Below are 8051 nucleotides of genomic sequence, written 5' to 3'. Positions count from 1 at the left end.
TTCCAAATATTTTTATAAATGTTATCTATAAAAACTGTTATTTTATATTTATTTAATTTATATTATTTTAATTTATTATTTTATTTTATTTTTTTTTATTTTTTTATTTTTTTTTTTTTCTTTGGGGGTTTGTAATAAATAGAATATTATATTTTTAAGTAAATTCTATAAGGATTCCCCCAAAGTATACATATTAAAATAATAAAAATATATAAATATATAACATATATAAAAATATATAAAGATACACTTTTATATATTATATTTAAAATAAAAATAACAAAGTATAAACAAAATATTATACATATATATATATATATATATATATATCAAATCATATACATTAAAATTACTCTTCTTTATATTTTATAAAAATATATAAATAGGTATTTTTGGTTAATATTCTCACTACACTAAGATCAAATGTATTTTTTTCTAAAGTTTTTTTTTTTTTTTTTTAATAAAAAACTGGGAAGTAGTAATAATATTTCAAAAAATAATAGAAATATTTTAGAAATTAGTATAAAATTAAATTTAAAAAATAAAAAAATAATATAGATTTTTTTTTTTTTTTTATATTAAATTGTAATATAATATATAATATATATTGTATATATTTATATTTATAAATATTTATATAAACACATAAAAAATATTAGAAAAATATAATGCGTTTTTCCTTTAATAAATATATATAATAGGTTTACTAATTTATTTCATTTGTATATAAAAAAATTTCCTTCTTCTTTATTATATTTTTTTATAATTGAAAATAGAAAAAAAAATAGTATTTATATTCTTCCTTAAATGAATTAAATTATAATATTATGGATTGATTTTATATATAAATATAAAAGTAGAAAAAAAAATATATATAAAAAATTAAAAAAAAAAAGATAGATTTCTTTTTATAAATAAAAATATAAATAAGAAAATTTCATATAAATATATTATATGATATATAAATTATAATTAATGGTAATAATATATTTTATTAAAATAAGTTATTATTAAAAAAAAAAAAATTATATTCTTTTTTTATTTATTTTATATAAATAAGTTTCTCTCTTTTTTTTTTTTTTAAATAAAGTTTTATTTAAACCATATTTAATTTATATATAAATAATAATATATTTTATTTTAATATATATGTATATAAATTCTTTAAAGAAAAAACTACATGTTGGGTTAATTTAAAATATATAAAATATATTAATAAGTAAAAATAATGTTCTTCATCATTATAGAGAAAAACCCCTTAAAAAAAAAATAATAATAAAATAAAATACTATTCTTTTATATATTTTAATTTTTAATTATTCAAATATAAATTTTTGAAATGCATATTTTAAAAAATTAAAATTTTTCAAGAACAAATCATACTAAAATATTATAAAGGCATATATATATGTTTAAAAAAATATCCTAAAAAATATATTTTATATAATATAATCAAATAATATAACAGAACAAAAATATATCATTTATAATATTTTATATAAATTTTATGTTTATATATATTTTTCTTTTTTTTTTAATGTAAAAATAATTTTTAATAAAAAATATAAAAAGATTAAAAAGGAATATCAAATGAATAAAAAGTATGTATTACAAAATAAATAAATATATATATTATATATATATATATATATATATATTTTTATATTATCATAATATAATTTCTTTTTTATCAAAAGATATATCTTTTTTTTTTTTTTTTTTTTTACTAAAAATAAATTCCCATGTTAATAAACGAAGGAAAAAAAAAAAAAAAAACAGGTTGTGTGCTTATATAAATAATATTAAATATAAAATAAAAAATTTTATATATTATAGAAATATTAAATAATTATTTGAGCTTAATATTTCAATTGTTAAATAACAATAACATAATTTTTAGAATTAATTATAAATATTATATCCAATTTACATCATACATCAATTTTTTTCTTTTTCTTTTTTTTTATGTCAACAAAATTTTCAATAACAACTTTATAAAGTTTTCTAAAACTTTAAAAATATAGTGTGTTAATTATTATATACAATATAATTATTATATATTATATTAAAAAAATGATACATATATATTTGTCATGTTTTATAAAAAAAGTAATATATTTTTAAAATAAAATATATACTATACCTAATTCTTATTTATTCATAATATTTTGTTACCTTAATTTTGTTAATTCAATTTAATGGAATTAAAAAAAAAAAAAACAAAAACGAAAATTAATAAATGTCACTTATATATATGTAACTATAAATTGTTATTTTATTGTCCTAATATAAAAAAATAAATATGAATAAGTATTATATTTACTAAAATTTTGAACGTTAAATATCATCATTTATTTTTAAAATAATTCTTTATAACCAAATCGATATAAATAATAAGACAATATATTTTTTTTTAATTAGCAAATCATTTATTAATGCATATATATATATATATATATATATATATATGTGTGTACCCTTCATATATTTTTAACTTTAAATATATTGTAATAATATATTTATAAAATCATAACATTATATAATATATATATATTAAATTTCTATGTTATTTTATAATATAAATAAACCCATAAATATATATATTTTTTTCTTAATAGTAATATATAAAAATATTATAGTTATAAGAATATATATATAATATTCATTTTAACAAAAATATCTAAAATTATTATAATTCACTCGTTTTAGTGAATTTATATTTAATCAATTTTTATTAAAACAGAAAAAAAAAAAAAATGTAAATTATCTAAATAAGAAAAATATATAAAAAAAATATACTATAATTTTATATAAGTTCAATCTAATATAATTAATATCAAATTTTTCATAATATAGGAAAATATAAAAATAACTAAAAGTACGATATATTAATAAATACAAGGTTATTCAAAAAAAGGTAAAAATATATAATAATGTTAAAATTCAGTTATTTTTTTTTTCACAAATATATATATATATATATATATAATTATCAATTTCATTTTCCAAATATTATGAACATCATTTTATAGATCAAAATTTACTATATAATGCCTCGATTTAGTTCAATAAACTCATTGCCCTATATTTGTTACAGAAAATTATTATATTTACACTTTTTATGAAATACAAAAAAAGGCTTATAATAATATAGGTGAATAAATAAATCGTATAATTAAATATATACTCCATAAACCAATGATTAATAATCTAAAGATTTTATTACAATAAATTGCTTACATTTTTCTCAATAAACACTTATGATAAGTATTTTCTAAATTAAAATAGGTAGTTATATTTAAAATAATAATTATTATTATAACATAATAAAATTAAAACAATAAATATAATAATAGAATATTCACAAAATGTGTTTGCACATAATAATTAATCATATATATATATATATATATATATATATATATATATATATAATTATAATAATAATAAAAAGAATTCTAAAATATTTTCAATTAATATTTTAATATTAGCCATATAAAATTGTTAATTTATTTGATCCTACTTAATAATATGTAATTTCCTAATTATCAATTTATTATTGAAAAAATTTTAATAATCTGTAAGTTACACATACATTATAAATTACATTCTCTTTTATTTTTTTAATAAGCAATAATTTCTTTTTTCTATTAATTTGCTATACATATATAATGTATGTAATATAATATTATGAACATTATGAAATTTTTTAATATATTTCCAAATTAAATATAATAATATATAATACCGACATAATAATTTATAATTTTACAATTATATACATGTATATAGACCCAGATAAGGAATGATATTAATTTATTTCATATTTAAATTTTTTTTTCTTTTAGTTTTTTTTTTTTTTTTTCCAAAATAATAAATAATATAAGCTATATTTTATATTACAATAATTTAAAATACACCAAATTATGATCATTACTTTTGTGAATTAAATATTCGATTAATATAATATATGAATTTTATTTAATTATTATATATTACTAGAAATGTCTATTCATATATATTTTATATTAATTCAAAAATCTATTTACAAGTTATTTTCTTCATAAATAAATATATGATTTATAAATTATATTTTATTATAATCTATATTATAATAAATCTTTTAAATAATAATGTTAATCTATACATAAATCAATAAATATATATATGATAAAACCATATGTTAAATTATTATATGAAATATTTAAATATATAATTTTAATAATAGGTCTTAGGTTTATAAAACTAATAAGATATATATATATATATATGCAATTTATATTAATTTATAGCTTTTTTTTTTTTTTTTTTTCTTTGTTCTTTTTACATAGACTTATATATATAGTAAATTCTTATACATTTATAAAATTCTATTATATATAGAATATAATTATATTCTTGCATCACAATATATAAACTATAATTAATTGAACTTAATATATATGTGTATATTAATTTTAATTAAAAGACGTTTTAATAAATTATTTATAATAGACTTATTATAAACAAATATAATGTATAATTATAAAATTAAAAAATGCATCTTTTTAATTTCGGTGTGTAATTATTAACTTTAGTAATTGTATTTAACATAATCTTAATAAAAGCATGAAATATTTATTACTAATTATTTTTTTTTTTATACTTTAATCATTAATATGAAATTGCACGAACCTAAAAGATGTATGTTCTTTTAGAACATAATAATAAATTTATATATATTTTATCCATGTAAATTAAAAAATATTAATATAAAAATATACTTCAAAAAAAAAAAAATTAAATTAAATTAAACATTGCATTTTGTATTATATTATTTACCTCATTTATAAATACCTATAATATATATATATATATATATATTGTAATCTTTTTTAAAGCATATATATTGAATATACCATAAAAAAATGTTGCTTTTATATACCATATATATATTTTTTTTTTTTTTTTTGTATATTATTTTTATATTAGCTCCTCAAAAGGTAATATACCTATAAATGAATATATATATATATATATATATATATATATAAACAAATAGCATAGTGAATTTTATCCAACTTCATGGCAAAATAAAAAGAAACATTTAATTTTTTCCCATATTATCATTTATATAATGAATATACAGATTTTCAAGGTAGTTTATATAACAAAGTTAAAAAACACATTCAAAAATAAACCTAGAAAGACATACATTGTACTATTGTAAATTTTGAAATTCTCGTCAATTATATATATTATTTATAATATCATCAAAATAATAATACTTATAAAAAATTAATATAAATTGAAAAAAAAAAAAAACAAAAAATTTAAATAATAGAATAATAAAGAACATAGCTTAAATATATATATATATATATATACTACCATATATGTAATAGTTAAAGGTTATACATTTTTTTCTTATTTTATTATTGATGAATTTTATTTATAATTTTAATTGTTATACAATTGTATATTATCAAAAAATAAAAATATAAAAAAATAAAAAAAGTTAAATATTAAGAAAAATCATAATAAAGGAAACATATATAAAAGAACATAAAAAAAAAAGAAAGTTATACAAAATGTTATATATATATATATATATATATATATATTTATTTATTTATTTATATTAATATACATTTTTATATACTTGTATATATTAAATGAACATAATATTTTAAACATATTTTAATTTTATATGCTTTTATTTAATTCCTATATTAAATATATATGTTGTCCACAATGCTTAATTATAGTATATAAATATATTCTTAGATATATTTTTACATGCATTCCTTGTATATTTTGGGAATCATTTTGTATTTCATGTTTTTTCTCATATTATATTAATATTGTAAATTCGTCCTAATATTATACTTTTTCTTTAATACAAGTATATATATATATTTAATAATCTTTTTTATAATACTACATAATATATTATATAAAAAGAATTTTCTATTGTATTTTACTATTATAGTTAATATGTTAAAGAATATAAATATAATATTATATATATGTATATATTTGTTTCAAGTACATTTTTTTATAATATTATTACAGCCGTCAAATATAGTAGTGAAATATCCATATTATATAATAAAAACATTATTGAATTTTATATTCCTTACACATTCAAAAAGAACAAAAAAATACACAAAATAAATAAAATTGTACCTTAAGTGTTGTTATGAAATTATTACCCCTTTGTCCTATTATTCTGTGAAATATGATATAAAAGAAAAAAAAAAGTAATATAATAAAATAATTTAAACAAATCTAATAAAATATAATATATTTTAAATAACATTTTTTCTTTTGAACATATTTAATTATGAAAAAGTAATATATGCATTTAAGAATAAATTTATTTATTTAAACATATATATTATATGTGTAAGCTAGTTATTAATATTTTATAATTAATTTAATAACATTCCCAAATTTATACAATGACCCAATAAGAACCTATACATATATATATATATATATATATATATATGTTATGTTAAAAATTAAAATATAATATAAAAAATTTTCAAAAATTAATTATAAAAAAATAAAGACTAAATAAGTTATATTTTATTTCAATATACTCACACTAACAGACATTAACATATTAACCTCACAGTTTTATATTTTATAAAAGACGTTTGAGTTTGTAATCTTTTTATAATTGTGAACTCAGCTAGATCATAATATATTATAAAAAAATATAGTGAAATATACTTTTATTTTTCTTCATACACAATATTACAAAAACGGGAAATAACATATAGACATATAAATATATTTTTTTACATATTATAAATTATAAATCACGTATATTTGTTTTAACAAACAAATAATAAAACATTGTTTTCCTTTATTTCCTAATAATATATATATTCCATTTTTTCTTTTTTCTTTTTTCTTTTTTTTTACTTTACATTTCTTATTTAAATAAATATTTCATGTTTTACTTAATATTAATATCGTACATCAGTGTAAATAAAAAAAGTAATGTATAAATATTTATATTTATAATATTTTATTTAACATATCTTTTATTATTTATATCACAAAATTTTTACACCAATAAAAATACATATATATATATATATATATTTGTATTACCATTTAATCAAATTCATTTATTACAAATACAAAGATTAAGTAAAAAGATAATATATGGTTATAATTAGCCTATTACACAACATGTCTTAACATATTCTATACATTCTTAATATATTATATTTAAAAATAACCTTATACCTTTTTATAAATCTCTATCATATCTACAATAATATATACATTTTCTAAATAGAGACCATTTCTCTTTAGGTATATATTTATTTGATATATAATATAAAAATAATTATAACAATATTTTTATTTTTAATAAAATAATACTTGAAAAATATACCGCGTTAATTCTAAGACATGTTTTTAATAAGTAATTTAAAAAATAAATGGTGTAAATAAAAAAAAATAAATAAATAAATATTAAACCAGTTGCATATTTTATACTCAATTTCTATTAAATTTTATATAAATTACATAAAAACACAATAATTATTAAAAGAAAAAATATTTTAATTATTAACCTATTATTTTAATAATTTAAATTATATAATAATGTTATAAATATTTTTATATCTATCTATCTATATATATATATATATATATATATATATATATATACATACATATTTTTAGGAAACTAGGGTAAAATTAAACAATGCATTTTTCATATTAATATTGATATTTATTTATTAGTTATTTTCCTTATTCAGTTTTATATTTTTTTAATTTTATATCCTTTTTCATCATATAAATTAATAATTTTGCTCATATATTTTACAAAAAAAAAAAAAAAAAAAAAGAAAAAAGAAACACGTTTCCATCTAATCATATATGTTAATTATTGAATTATAATATTTGCCATATATTTCTTCTTATATAAAATATATACTTGAAATTTTAAATAATACAGAAGTAATATAAAAACAAAAAAAAAAAAAAAAAAAAAAAAAAAAAAAAAAAAAAAAAAAAAAAAAAAAAAAAAAAAAAAAAAAAAA

The sequence above is a fragment of the Plasmodium gaboni genome, chromosome 8, assembly GCF_001602025.1.
Source record: "Plasmodium gaboni strain SY75 chromosome 8, whole genome shotgun sequence".
Taxonomy (NCBI): Eukaryota; Apicomplexa; class Aconoidasida; order Haemosporida; family Plasmodiidae; genus Plasmodium; species Plasmodium gaboni.
The sequence above is the reverse complement of the archived record's forward strand: the minus strand, read 5'-3'. Positions refer to the sequence as shown.